This window comes from Rousettus aegyptiacus, unplaced genomic scaffold, assembly GCF_014176215.1.
Source record: "Rousettus aegyptiacus isolate mRouAeg1 unplaced genomic scaffold, mRouAeg1.p scaffold_m13_p_16, whole genome shotgun sequence".
NCBI lineage: Eukaryota > Metazoa > Chordata > Mammalia > Chiroptera > Pteropodidae > Rousettus > Rousettus aegyptiacus.
In genome coordinates, this window is record NW_023416291.1 from 46,108,369 (window position 1) to 46,123,993 (window position 15,625).

At 35.6% G+C, this 15,625-nt stretch overlaps 1 long non-coding RNA gene and 1 other non-coding gene across 6 annotated transcripts in view; one reads left to right on the forward strand and one right to left on the reverse strand.

The window, feature by feature from the left end:
• LOC107504710 overlaps positions 1-15,625 on the forward strand; it is a 136,000-nt gene that overhangs the window by 29,115 nt on the left and 91,260 nt on the right. The window contains exon 7 of one of the 5 annotated variants that reach the window (XR_001595521.2): positions 4,961-5,504. The exons of the other annotated variants lie outside the window; for them this stretch is intronic. This is a non-coding gene — a long non-coding RNA (uncharacterized LOC107504710). Of the gene's footprint in view, positions 1-4,960; positions 5,505-15,625 lie in introns of those variants that run through there. 5 annotated transcript variants of the gene reach the window in all.
• On the reverse strand, positions 13,125-13,229 carry LOC118612818. Its single transcript, XR_004955076.1, has one exon. It is a non-coding gene; the product is annotated as a U6 spliceosomal RNA (small nuclear RNA).

Sequence of the window (15,625 nt, forward strand, 5' to 3'; positions counted from 1 at the left end):
TGGGCATATTAGGCCAATTGAAAATAAAATTTTATTACATTTAAAATATCAGTATTTTTTTTTATTTTTGTGTAAATAATGCCTAGCATTTTTATATTCTTTCAATAAGTATTGGGACCTCTCCATACAAACTATTTCATAAAGGAGTAAACAGTAACATAGAATCTGTCAAGGAACTAACAAGTAATTTAACAAATGTTCATATTTAATTTTTTCTCATTTTCCTTTAATTTTATATTTGTGATTTTATAACTATTATTTTATTCTTAGGCTACTGATGAATTTATAATTATAAATATAAAGCATACTTCTGCTTCCAACTATAACTGATAAACTTACACAGTAATTGCCTTGTAGCATAGATAACTAGCAAACTGAACAAACTATATGAAGTAACTGTTTATAGGCTTTTTGACATAATTGTGCCAAACAACTGTTTGGCATAATTGTGATCCCTGAGAGAAGGGCAACCAATGAGGTGAACTCTGGATTCAGCCCCCCTTTCTGTCTGGGGACACATTCTGCTGTGTTTCAGTGACAGAGAAAAGCCAAGCAGAGGTTGAAAGTTGTGCTGAGTTGGAAAGACAACGATCAGAGTTTAAGAGAGCTGAGGCTATGGAGTTAACCAGATAGGATGCCAGAGAAGAAGGAAGCTACTCAGTGCAAGAGAACAAGAAGTCTCTGTAGTAAAGGATACTAAGCTTTGCAAACAGGGTGAAAATCCACGAAGCCGAGCAAAGAACAAATACCAGGGGACTGTCAACTGGATAATTCCTAGAACTCAGTCAGTGTGGAGAACACCTTGAGATCTAATAAATGAGAATATGTGCAGTAAAGACCCATATGGCTTCCCTTTGGTAGTAGGACTAAGATGTCCACAGAATAGATTCTTCTCTTGACCCATTTTACCAAACCTTACAAAGAAGCCTAAAAATGAAAGCTAATTTCCAAGTAACCTTTCTATAAGAAAAAATTTCAATACTCTTTCATGTAGGCAAATAGCAAGCTGCTCAAAATCATAATATTCCAAATGTTCAGTATCTAATCAAATATTACTAAATAATCACAGCAAGAAAATGTGACTGTAACCAGGAGATAATTAAAATTAGGCAATAGAAAGAAATTTAGAAATGATCCAGATGATAGAATCAGCAGACAAGAACTTTAAAACAGTTTTGTAAATATAGACATAAAGATAAATATGAAAATTATGGAGATAAATAAAAGATATAAAAAAGAGCAAATGAAATTTTAAGAGCTGAAAAATGTACTAGTTGAAATGAAATTAATAATGAATGAGTCATCAATAAATGTACTTGAAAACATACAAATGGAAATTACCCAAATTGAATCTCATGGGGGAAAAAAATTTAATGCCAAAAATAAATAAACAGAGTTATAGTTAATTGTGGAACAATAATACCCAATCTTATGTGTAATTACAGTTTCAAAAACAGAGGAAAAAGAGAGCGCCACAGGAAAATATCTGAAGAAAAAAGTATCTTTAAATTTGAAGAAAACTAAAACCAAACTCGAAGAAGCTTAATAGAATTCAAGCAGGATCAACACAAAGAGCACTACCTCAAGGCACATTGTAATTATATTGATGAAAGTCAGTTGTAAGGAGAAAAATCTCAAAGGTAGCCATGGAAAAAAAATGACATGTTAGTTTAGGGGAAAACAACAAAACAATAACCAAACATTTCCAGTCAGAAACAATGCAAGCCAAAAGACGAAGGAGTGATATTTTATAACGCTGGTAGGAAAAATGAAACAATATAAAAACTATGAAGTTAGAATTATGTATTCATTAAAAATACTGAAAACGGAACATAGAGACTATTTCAGTCAAACAAAAGCCAAAAAATTTTTACTGCAGTAGACCTGTGTTACAGGAAATGGCAGACAATCTGAATAGTCTTATAACAACTTAAAGAATAGGTTCACAATTAAAAATCATCCAACAAAGAGATCTCCAGATTCATATGGCTTCAGTGGCAAATTCTATCAAATATCCAAAAATAAATTAATCCTAATTCTACACAGTCTCATTAAGGAAAATAGAAGAGAAGGAACAACTCACTATTTATTTATAAAGTCAGTATTTCACTGATACTAAAGTTATAGCAGTATATGACAAGAGATGAAAACTATAGACTAATATTCTCATGAACATAGATGAAAAGGAATGCTTAATAAAATGTCAGCACATTGAATCCAAAAATATATTAAAAGGATAATACATTATGAAAAAATGAGGTTTTTTTCCAGAAATGCTAGGCTGCTGGGCTGACAACATTCAAAAATCAAACAATGTACTTTAACACATTAACAAATGACAAAAACCATATGACTATCTCAATTAAGTTCAATACTCACTCAAATTTAAGAAATGGAATGCCACCTCTTCTACCTGACAAAAGGTATTTAATGAAAACCTTATGTTCTCATGTTTAATGCTGAAAGGCTAAGAAGTACTCCCTAAAACTGGAAAAAGGCAATGATATCTGCTCTCTTTACTAAACTTTCATTTTCGTAGAGGCCCTAGCTAGAACAGTAAAGCAAGGAGACAAAATGAAAGGGGTATGCTTTGGAAAGGTAAATAGACAACTCTTATTTACATGTAATAGGCTCTATATGATTCAATGAGCACAAAAAGATGCTTGGCATTTTTATTCTTCAAAGAAATGTAAAGGAAAATAAAAAGATACTACTGTATACTAGCACAGTATTAAATAGTCCAATATATTTGGAAATCTAGATGTTTCTTATAAAGACAAGCATATGTGCTTACAATACAACCAAGCAATTGCAGTTCTAGATATTCATCCAAAAAAATTTTTGAAGAATATATCCATAGACAGTTCTTGACCTGATGACGTAGCCTGCTACTCTGTTCATACATAGCAATTGTTCGAAGAGCAGTCAGTTCCACCTCTTCAGAGATTTATAAGAGAAATTATTGAACAGGTAAATTGAGTTAATTGATAAGTTTACATTTTTTTAAGAAGTCAGAAAAGATTTGAGTAAAACTAAAGAACAACAAAAAAAGGTAAGCTAATATTTGACAGAATTTCGATTTATGAGAATTCCCGAATACTGATTCCATAAAATAAGTTATAGATGACAGTGGAAGTGAACAAAAAGGAATTACATTATATTTACAATTCAAAAGTAAATTTAGAAATGTTAGACTCCAGTTAAAGTCTGAGGCAAAATATAAAAATAAGAACATACCTTATTTTTTAAATTAACTTAGTAGGAATCACAAATGTCATTTCATACGGTTCTAATACAGAAATGCCGAACTCAAGAAGGGAATGACCTAGTCATGCACTTCAACAGTGTAATGGAAATATAAACACGCAGCAAGGGATGCAGAAGTAAAGCTAAGTGATGTTTCAGCATGGAAGGTGATGTGGATTTGAATTCAGCCCTCAGGAATGAGAAGTATTGATGAATAGACTTTCTTCATATGGTGGATCCGGAAATGCAGGATATCTTAAAAATTTTTTAAATCAGGAAATATCATCATGTAGAGACCTCAGTGACCATCTAATTCTTCCATGTTATTGGAGGACAATTATACATGAAGACCAATAATATGTATAACAAAGGCGTGTTTGTAAACTTTAATTCAATTCTTGTTATTCTAAATGCAAGCAGTGACTTTACGTAATTATTAGACCCATAAAAGACTGTTTAAAATACTGGCTTGTCTTTATTGGAATCTACTTGCACAAGAATCTGGCCTGATGCTCAGCACATAGTTGGAACTTACTAAAATATGTTGCAGAAATGAAATTATACAGAATGAAATCATTAGGAAAGTGGTCAGTGACTGAGTTGAAAATTAAAGCTAGGGTCAAAATGCAATTATAGAAGATTTATGACTTCTGTCATCTGGGTATGCTGATTATGAAGTGACTCTGCATAATGAGTGAAACCCACCCAATACCTGAATTCTACAGCTGGCCTGGAGTTTAATTGCTTATATGCACAGACAGTCCAGCTCTATATTTATCATAAGCAAAATTGAATCTGCCTTTTCTCTGATGGATCAGAAAACAGGGATCTTTACTTATTAAAGTTAAATTGACAGGAATAAAATATGACCTTGAGAGTGTTCCATCTTTTCCTTGGACAGCAGTATTCTGAACTATACAATGACAGCGATTTTGTTTCATTCCATCAAGGTTTTCTTGCGTTGGTTTGTTTTTAGTTAAGAGTTACTATATTTTCCTTAATGCCAGTATTTCAGTTACTTTTATATTCTATATGTAACTAAATTTTGCTTCGTAGAAAAGAATTAATTATTTCTTTAAAGATTTTGTGTTTTGTGCCTCTTTCATACTGTTTCCTTTTTTTTCTTCTTATCTAAGGAAACACTTGTTCTGATTAATTGATTCCTCTTGAATTTGAAGACAAAGCCAGAAGAGGATAACATCTTCTGCCTTTAACCATAATCTGTCATCAATTTCCATACACTTTAGGAAATATTGTAATATTTATCATTTCAATATTGCATGATTAAAATTGTTTTTGTTGATCTGAAATACATCCTAGGTTGCAACTCATTTTATGGTTTATCTTTTGTGAGTTTATCTCAATTCAATTATATGATCCTTTTAATACTTCTTTTTACCACACCGATTTTTTATATTGCTTAATTTGTATTTATCTTTCCATGTTCTGTATAATTTAAGTTTAGATAAACTTGACACTATGATTTAGGCCAGTGGCCTTTCAACAATTCTAAATAGATAGCTTTATTTTCTCTTTGTTTTTAAACACTATCTATAGTTTTAGAAATTTGGTTTTCTGAAATTGATTTTGTTACATTGCAACATCGGTATATTGTAAGCAGAATCTCAACTGATTGGTCTTATGTGGCAAATGAAGTGAAGATAATAGAACGCCATTATGATAATTATTATACATTATTATTATTATTGTCTAGATTCACGAACAACGACAAAGAAGGAGAAGCCTCTGCTTGCCTTCTAAGCTTCTTGATGACACAGAGTTTATCCCTCAGCGTGGAGCACAGGTCAGCAAGTGCTGGTTCTCAGTAGAACTGATGGGGCTTTTCATCGCCCCCCACCCCCAGCCTCCCCACCTGCTGTGGCCGGGGCTTCTGGAATTACTTGTTGATACTGAGATTACTTGGGTGCAGAAGGAGTAATAGGAATTTAAATACAGGACAAATGCGAGCAGTGATTGGTGACGCAAAAGCCTTGGGAGAACAGAAAGAAATATATTCAACAAATATTTATTGAGTTCACACTATGAGCCAAATACTGTGGGAGGCTTTAGGGAGATACTTGTGGTTGGCAACAGGTCTCATTCCTAATTAATGGAGTCTTCGTGGGTGTAAGTGGAGACGTGCCAATGTAACAACTGCGTTGTTGGATGTATAATTACAAACTGAGCTACGCGTTTTAAAGAAAATACATACAAAGAACTCATACAACTCAGTAACAAAAAAAAACAAAAAACAAATGATCCAGTTAAAAAATGGGAAGAGAACCTGAACAGGCACTTCTGCCTAAAGGAAATACAAATGACCAACAAATATATGAAAAGATGCTCGACATTGCTAGCTATCGGGGAAATGCAAATCAAAACCACGATGTGATACCACCTCATACCTGTTAGAATGGCTACAATCAACAGGACAAGTAATAACAAATGCTGGAGAGAATGCAGAGAAAAAGAAAAACCCTCATACACTGCTGGTGGGACTGCATATTGGTACAGCCACTAAGGAAAACAGTATGGAGGTTTCTCAAAAAACTAAGAATTGATCCACCGTAAGATCCAACAATCTCTCTACTGGGTATTTAGCTCAAAGACTTGAAAACCCATATCCAAAAATATATTTGCACACCAATGTTCACAGCAGCATTATTCACAGTGGCCAGGACGAGGAAGCAACCAAAGAGTCCTATGATAGATGACTGGATAAAGAAGCTGTAGTACATATATACAGTGGAATATTACTCAGCCATAAGAAGAGATGAAATACTACCATTTGTGACAACGTGGATGGATCGCGAGATGATCATGCTAAGCGAAATAAGCCAGACAGAAAAAGTTGAAAAGCACATGATATCACTTATATATGGGGTATAAACCTAAAAGCAACAAATGAGCAGGACAAACAAACAGAGGCTCATGGACATGGACGATAGACTAGTGGGTACCAGAGGGTAGGGGGGGGAGGGGAGGAAATGGGGGGTAGATGAGGTAAAACCTGTCAAATATGTGGTGTAGAATGTACTGGATAAATTGGACATGAAGACTGTATAACTGGTTAATAATTCATCAGGGCCAATATTTTCCATCTGATGGACGCAGAAACGATCGCTTTACAAGAAAGCATGGATTCTTTGATTAACTTCCAAAGGTCAAGAATATATCCAAAAATACTCTAGCATTATGTCAAGCATTATGGCGTGAAGTTGGGAGGATTAAAAAGAGAAATACTTTGGGATGACAATTCAGTTAGATGCTAAGAACTATGCTTGAATTTTTGCATATACTTTTTAACTTTTTTTTTTTTTTACAGCAATTTTACAAGTAAAAGAGAGTTGAATAAACAGACTTTAGGGTTCCAATTCTGCAACTTACTTTCTATGTGACCATGAGAAAATTATTTGAAATACTTGATCCTCATTATTTTATGTGTAAATGAAAATAATGATGCTTCTCCCACAGGATTGCTATGAAAATATGGTGGGATAATTCAAGTCCAACATGTAGTGTAGTACATTCTATATGACAGATATTTTAAAAATTAGAGTACTCTTATTTATCCAACTGTAAGAATCTCTTCCACAAAATCATGATAAATCATACTTGGTCTTTGCTCTATCCTTTCAAAGTCTAAATACTCATTCTTTTTGTGCGTATGTGTAGCAAAACTATTTCCAAATTCGAACATATGTAATTGTTAGAGAGCACTTTCTCCTACTGAGATAAAATTTGCTTCTTATAAACTATTTTAAAGCAAGAATAAAGACCAGAAGAGAGAAAATAATAGTATTTGGTGTTGGAAAATCTAGAAACCTATTAGTCTTGTAAATAAAAAAATAAAGAGAATATAGTTTTTAACCTATTAATGATTATTTTACATGATAAAAATATGTTACATGATAAAAATAATACATTTATATTTAGATATATCAAAACATATATCTTTTATTGCTAAAATCAATTTAACTGTGCCCTTTTTTATAGAAGAATATTTACATATCCTAAAAAATACAGTACTAAAGAGCAGTGTCACCAAAGATGGGGCAATATCTTCTCAGGCACTTAATCATTAATTTAAATCAAAAGAAGGGGACTAAATTATAGTTTTGTAATATATTTTATTTCTTTTATAAAAATATTATTTTTTTTAGCATTTTAGTCCACAATAAAATTGAGAGGAAGACTCAGAGATTTCCCACGTACCACCGTCCCCAACGCACGCACAGCCCCCCCTTCCCGTTATCAACACCCCACCAGAGTGGAGCATTTGTTACAGCTGATGAAGCTATAGTGACGTGTCATAATCACCCAAAGCCCACGGTTTACCATGGGGTTCAAACTTGGCGTGACACGTTTTTTGAAATTGGACAAATTTATGACATTTACTTATCATCATAATATAATACAAAGTGTTTTCATGGCCTTGAAAACTTTCCTATTCATCCTCTTTCATCTCCTGGAAACCACTGATTTTTTTATTGTCTCCATAGTTTTTCCTTTCCAGAATGCCATGCAGCTGAAATCATAGAGTACAAAATCCTTTAAATTGGCTTCGTCTTCTTAGTAATATACGTACAAATATCTTCCACATCTTTTTATGGCTTGATAACATTTTTCTTTTTAGCACTGACCAAAATTTCATTGCCAAGAAATTTTATCCATTCACCTACTGAAGAATATCTTTGTTGTTTTCAAGTTCGGGCAATAATGAATAAAGCTGTTATAAACATCCACGTGCAGGTTTTTCTGCAGATATAAGTTTTCAACTCCTTCAGGAAAACACTAAGAAGTAAAGACACTAAGATTGCTGATCATATAGTAAGAAAGTGTTTAGTTTTGTAGGAAGCCGCCAAACTGTCTTCCAACGTGGCTGTACAATTTTTCATTCCCACTAACGGTATATGAAAAATTCCTGTTGCTCCACATCCTTGTTAACATTTAGCGCTGTCAATGTTCTAGATTTTGGCTATTCTAACAGGTGTGTCGTGGTATTTCATTATTTTCTAAATCTGCACTGTCTTGATGACATATGGAATATCTTTTCATATGATTATTTGTCATCTGTATATCTTTGATGAAGTGGTGTAAGGTATTTGGTCCGACTTTTAATTGGTTTGTTTTCCTTATCGCTGAGTTTTAAGAGTTCTTTGTGTATTTTGGATAACAGTCCTTTATCAGATATGTCTCTGGCAAATATTTCCTCCAAGTCTTGTCTTCTCATTCTCTTAGTGCTGTTGTCTTTTGCAGAGCTGAAGTTTTTAATATTAATGAAATCCAGCTTGTCAATTATAGTAATTCTTATCTTTGTTCCGTTGTATGTACGGTATCATGTCCTCTGGCTTCTCTCAGGATTTTTCAATTTATATTTGATTTTCTATAGTTCGAAGATGATATGCCTAGATGTAGTTTTCTTTGGCATACATACTTCTCGGTGCATTCTGAGCTTCCAGGAACTCAGTTTGGTGTCTGATATTAATCTGGGAAAATTATCAGTCATTATTGTTCCAGATGTTTCTACTGTTTTTTTTTTTCCCTCTCCTTCTGGTTTTCCAGTTATGCCCATGTTATACCTTTTGTAGTTGTCTCTCAGACCTTGGATATTCTGGGTTTTTTTCCTCGCAATCTTTGTTCTCGTTTTGCTTTTTGAGGATTTTAATGATATATCTTCTCAAAGATTCTTTCTCAGCTGTGTCCAATCTATTCAGAGCCCATCAATGGTGTTATTTATGTATAGAGTTTTTTTTTTTTATCTCTGGTATTTCTTCTTTTTGTTTTTGTTTTTCCTTAGGATTTTCATTTCTCTTCTTATATCGTCCATCAGTTCTTGCATGGTGTTTAATTTATTCATTAGAGTCCTTAGCATTTTTCAAAAATTTCCTGTCTGATTATTCCAACATCCCTGCCATGTCTGTTTCTGATGCTTGCTCTGGCTCTTCTAATTGTGTTTTTGGCCTTTGGGTGTGCCATGTAATGTGTTCTTCACAGCTGGACATAATGTGCCAGATAAAAGAAACTATGGTAAATAGGCCTTCAGTACTGTCGTGTTGAGATGGGGGGTGGGCAGGGGAAGCATTCCTTGGTCTATGATTAGGTCTCTGTTTCTTGGTGAACTTGCGCCTCTACACTGTGAACTTCACAAGTGTTTCTGGGTGTTTTCCTCCCTCCTTACCTGGGACAGAAATGGCTAGATTGGACTGGAGTTCAGTATTTTCCTTCTCGCATGAGGAAGCTGGAGCTGGCTAGAGTTGGGCATTTCTCTTCCCCTGGTCAGTTTGGCTCTGCTAATACCCCAGCTGGTTGCACTCTGCTTAATTAGTTTCCCCGAGGACAGGCCTATTTAAGGAGGATGGAGCGCTCCACAGTATCTCAAAATGGTTCCTTTTTTCTACCCGTGCTGGGTGCAGGAGAAGATTTTTCTCCGATATTTTCTGTAGAAATGTTACACTCCTGGAGGTAAGTCTTACATCACTTCCTTCCTCCCGCCTCGATGGGGTACCCCTGGCGTTTTTAAGTCTGAGTCGTTTTCACAGGGCCCCCCGCAGTTCCTCAGTTCCCGGTCAGGCTTTGCCACCCCGGCTCCCCGGCTCCCCGGCTCCCCGGCTCCCCAGCTCCCCGGCTCCCCGGCTCCCCGGCAGTGTCCTGGACTCCCCGCTCTGCTCTGGTAAGCTGCGTCCCTCCTGGTGGGGTCTCCAGGGTCCGGGACAGCATTTTGTTCTATGTGTTTCCCTCTCTCATGGGTCCAAGAAGAGTTGTTTTTTTAAGTCTGTTCAGCTTTTTACCTGTGGTTAGGATGGAGTGGTCACCTCCAAGCTTCTTATGGGCAGAACCAGACTCTCTGAATGTGTTTCTCAGTGAACGCAAACTGATTTGGGGCTTTTGGATGTGATACAGGTTTTATAGAGTTTACATGAGTAACAGGAAGGAGGAGAAGGAGACTTGTTAGCCTCGCCCCCAGGCCAATTTCATCAAAAACCGTTGCTTTAGGTGAGTTTTTGCAGGAACTGGATAATTCGCACCTGAAGTTACCGTTTAATGCCAGAATTCTAGATATTCTAGAATTAACTGAAAGTATCTTCTGATACCAGCTGGCTGGAGGTATTCTTGACATAAATGTAAAAAATCTGGTCGTGCCTTCGTCCTTGTAGAGGTCCTGTTTCTAGAGAACTGCTTTATTAGCAAGCTTTTAACAATCAAGTTAAAAAGATTTCTCAGGTCGAAAATTTTGAGAAGGAATTGATTGAAGCCACAGGTGTCTTCCATCTCAATGAAAGTCTGGCAGGTTACCTTGGCTAACCTGTATTAAAGACATGAGTTTTTAATTATCTGACTTCAATTATGTTCTAAAAGGTTTTTGAGAAGGATTATATTGGTGATCGTTTAATGGTTATACTAAAATGAGCTTGGTACGTATCTATTAAGTTAGAAAGGGTTCATCTGAAGTACCTGATAAAATGACAGAATGTTAATTGCAGACTACTGATATCGAGCTGCCATTTCTGAAAATAAGTGAATTATTATTTCGCTAATGTTTCACTCTTCGAGCACATAATCGGTACGAGAAAGCATTCGCGAACAAAAAGGATGGTGCTTTACTTTTATTTGCTGTCGAAATTATCCAAATGCATTACAGCTGTGAACAAAACGAATTTTAAACGGGGCCTTTCAGAAACAAAGCTCGAGGGTGGCTTCATCTCTCCTCTCTGGTTTTTTAGTTTCTCTCTCACAACAAAACTACGGAGGGAAATTATCATTGCTGCCTCATACCGATTTTTGTATTTAATCGGGATAACATGTTTGGAGGTTTGTTTGCTTGATTGTGTTGTTTTTAAGTGCGTCCTAATGCCGAAATCAAAGGTGGTGTTTACTTGCGTCGGGGGCATTAGTGAGCGCTTCTCTGGAAGCAGAGCGAGGCATGGGGACTTGGGTGCAGGTAACATTTGGAATGTAATGCCGGGAGCAGGTATGACAGACGGAAGAAGAGAGAGAAAGACAGGGAAAGAGAAAAACCCAGAGTAAGTGCATGACTGGATTCACTGTTCTCGGCCGCAGCGACTCTATTTTCCATGAGCCTCTCGGGCATTAACTCCCCAATAAGGACTTTGCAATTCTCATTCTTTCTTGTATTCCATCTTATGCACAGATTTCAGAATTCAGCAAAAAAAAATTGCAAAAAAGGAAGTATAATGTGTCTGTGTATTTTTTTGTGTGTATAAACCTAAATACATATCCGCAAATGCTCTGTCTTTTAAGGCCAATGTTAGCATTAAAAGACAGAGCATTTTAATACTTATCAAATATTCGCTATTAATAATTTTAAAGATTTTAAAAGTTTAAAACATTGTGGTTATGTTAAAAGATGTCCTTATATCAGAGGTGCGTTTTGAAGTATTTATGGATATAATTATATCACACGTGGTATTTGTTTCAAAATAACCACTTAGGAGATTGAATAAAACAAGAATGATCTTGAGTTGATTGTTGTAGCTACTTGGAGGGTGGATGGGAGTTATTTAAACTGTTCCTTCTCTTTTTTTATATACGTACTTAAAATGCTCCATGATAAGAGAGTTCTAGAAAGTACTTGCACAAATACGACTATTTGTATATTAAACAACGAACGTATCTCTCATACAAATAAAAATGGAGTTGTCAATTAACTGATAGGGACTTAATCCAGTTTCTCACGACTTCTCTATCCCCATCACCTCTCACTCGTTCTTCCTCTTGCCATTCCACCCTTACTCCAGCTCAGTCACATCGGGAGGGCTCCTGTCTTAGAGCTTCTGCACCTAATAGCTCTGCTGTCTGGAGCCTGCTTCTTTAGACATAGCTACAACTTTTGTATCTCTAAACAAATCTCTTATTCTCAATGAGGTGACTCTACTGGCTCCATTTCAAACAGCAACTCCTCTGACTTTCTACCCCCATCTTAATATTTATCCATTTTACTTAATGTTGTTTTACATATATATGTAAAACAATGTTATATATATTATATATATAATATATATAAATATATATACACTTTTTTTCTGTTTATAGACTATCTCTTCCAAATATAATGTGAACTTGGGCCTGAGATTTTTAATCTATTCATGGCTGGCTCCCTGGTGCCTTTAAGGAATTCAACAGCTATTTGTTGATGGAATAAATGAATCAAGTTATCACTAAACAATAAGCTAATGTGTGTATTTACTTTTTGCTGTGCCCTATTTTTTTTGTCGATCTTTTGTCTACATACAGTTACAAAGTATTGTCAGAAATGTTTTCATTCTTTGTTCTTTTTGCTTAAAGCTGTATAAGGTATCACACTATATGATATCAACATTTTATATATGAAAATTATATTTTTTTCTGACACTAATACTTCACATTTGGACTTCTGTTATTTTTTCTATTTACTAACAAAAATGTGTATTCCTCCTGTAATTTATCGTCATTGGGCTAGATTTTATTACCAGAAATATATAATATGTTCTAATATTAGATTTCACTGCACATATACTCTACTCGATTCTTTATGAGTGATTTTCTTTTTTAATTGTAAAATGTTAAATCTGAAACTATAGGGAACATGTTATGAGAATTGTGGTATATTCACTCAGTGATACTAGGAATAACAAGTCTTTTTTTCCTTCCTGAACCATTGATATGAAATTCTGAAAATCATAACTTTTCACCCCTAAATACTTCAGGGTGTATTTCCTAAGAACAAGCGTGTTCTCTTACATAGCCACATTGCAGTGATCAAAATCAGAAAATTTAACATTGCTCCAATGCTAATATGTAGTCTTCATTTCACAGTCACATTTCGCCAATTGTTCCAATAACAACACCCTTTATAGCAATATTATTTTTCCTAGTTCAAAACCATGGAACGCTTCACAAGCTCACACTGTCATCCTTGCGCAGGGACCATGCTAATCTTTGTATTGTTCCGGTTTCAGTATGTGCACTGCCTAAGCCAGCACAACTAGATTCCCTATTCAGATGTTAAAATAAGCTTCCCTAGTAAGTTCCTCACGTAGCCTTTTTAGATTTCTCTGTTCTTGTACCCAGTGTTGTTATACATGAATATAACAGTAAGATGAATTCTCCAAAAAAGCTTACGGAGAGTAATTCTCAATACCATGCTCTTTCTCTCTGCACTGAATATTGCATAAATTAAGTTTTGGGCACTGAAACATTAAGGGGCAAAGAGAGATCACCTGGGATGTAAGAAATGAGCCTTAGTGGATATTAGAAAATAAGTCTTATTAAAAAGCAGTTCAATGTACAAACTGACTTCTCAATTGTTTTAGTTTGACTTGCTATTCTCTTTTCTCTCTAGAAATTTGTAATCAAATATTACAAGTTAAATGTGGTCTGAGTCATTTCTCGCTTTTGTAGCTGTTGGTTATTAGCAAATGCATCCAGGAAAATTTTAAGCCACCACTCGTTAGAGAATAACATGCATTTTTGGGTGTCCCTGAGGAGCCCCGGTTTTTATCATTTTACATGTATACAAAGAGTAGCACCAGTCAGCAAGAATGATAGTCACTTTTTCAGTAGAAGGTAACCTGCACAAAGGTAAGAAAACTGTTTCGTTTAGAGAACAAAAAATATCCAAAATGATATTGCTCTTCATCTATCCACATGAATTGAAATATGTTGTCTTCTAATTTTTACTTATCTATGATGTCAGATTCAAGTAATTGTATTTAAAATTAGAAGCAATGGCCTGAGATGGAAGTTTCAGTGATTTCTATATTAACATGCCTCTACAATAAAAGAAATAACTACTTACATTCTTGTGGAAATGTTTAAATAAATTTACAACCCAATGACAAATTGGCAAGACTGGTCAAAGGCTAATATCAATACCAATTACATACAATGTGCATTTCTGTAGACAAAAATTACTTCCTTCATTACAACTTTTCTACAGCTTTTAACTCTACAGAATTAAAAAGTAGCCTAGTCAAAGATGAACAAAAAGTAAGAATAATCTAAATGGATGAGCTACCCAAGAGACCCACAAAACAACTGCAGTATCTAATGATTTTTCTTCTCTACCCATCTGGCTCACTCAGATACATTGTACAGGAAGGAAAAAGATGGAAGAGGAACTGTAGGGTTCTTATTTGACTGCTCCCGTTTTTAGTTTGCGGCATGTTCTTTAACCCAGATACGTGTTTAAACACTCTTCCAAGAGAACCTTTGTGAATTCTCTAGAGAATTCTCTGAGACGTGTCAGAGCAATTTCTCTCATGCGGTGATGTATCATTCTCTGGATCATGAGTTCCCCTCTGCTCCATCTCTAGACATTAGGAGTTTCTTTTATTGAGATTTGCTCAACACCTGTTCTCTTGAACTGGTCCTGAGGCATCTCTTTCACATGGGCCACATCTGATTTATGGGAAGCACAACTGTCTTTTTCACCTTAACAAATACTGGAATCACACTTCTCCCAGTGAAACCACTTGAATTTCAGTGTTTATATAAATAGCTTGCAGTTCATTTTCTCATTCTTTTTATTACTCAGGTGAGAGTCAAATGTGTCTATGCTGCAGGGGTCACATGTCAATATCAACTCCCGTTTCAGTCCTACTTCCTAGATTGGATGGGGTGCTAGTGAGAGGGAGTGAGACTCACAGAACATGAATGATTCCCATGGGAGAATGATTCCCATGCGGAAAACATGCCTATTTTCACTCTCCTTTTCCGTGACTTGTAGTTTTTGTTTGTTTGTTTTTTATTAGCTGGAGATGGTTGTTATAGGGTTGCAAATCTCTCTGCTTTGAAAGTCTTGAAATTAGTGTATCTTTTTACAGTTTCAATGCTTTATGAAGACTGAGACAGGGACTTCCGCATTCACATCTTATGGGAAAAGTTATTATAACTTTAATCTCCGTGTTTTCATAGGATCAAATAGAAGAAATGTGTACTTGTGGAAGGAGATACTTTATTCGAAATAACTGCTGTAATAAGGGGAGGGGGACTATCGCAACAGGGAAGGAAACTCTTGCAAGTGGGAGAATGCTCTCACCATAAAATCCGCAAGCTTCACAAAGGTCAGTCGGAAAGAGCTGCGTTCTTCCTGACAGGAGTGCAGAAGTCTGGAGAGAAGTGGGTGCGCGGGACTGTGCTGAGCGTCTGGGGTGATCTGACATGTGAGCAGGACATACACTCTGGAGGGGAGAGTCTGTTAAGCCAGGGCAACTCCATATCAGATCCTAAAACTGGCTGAGGCTGAGAGTGAAGCAATGTTCACTCCATGAGCCTGTGGGGGAAAAACGCTTAACTGAGGTTTGGTCAAGTCAGCAGGAATTTCGCCAAGATTGGTCGTTGGGTACAAATAAGGGGAAGCTGGAGGGTCTTCCTCTGG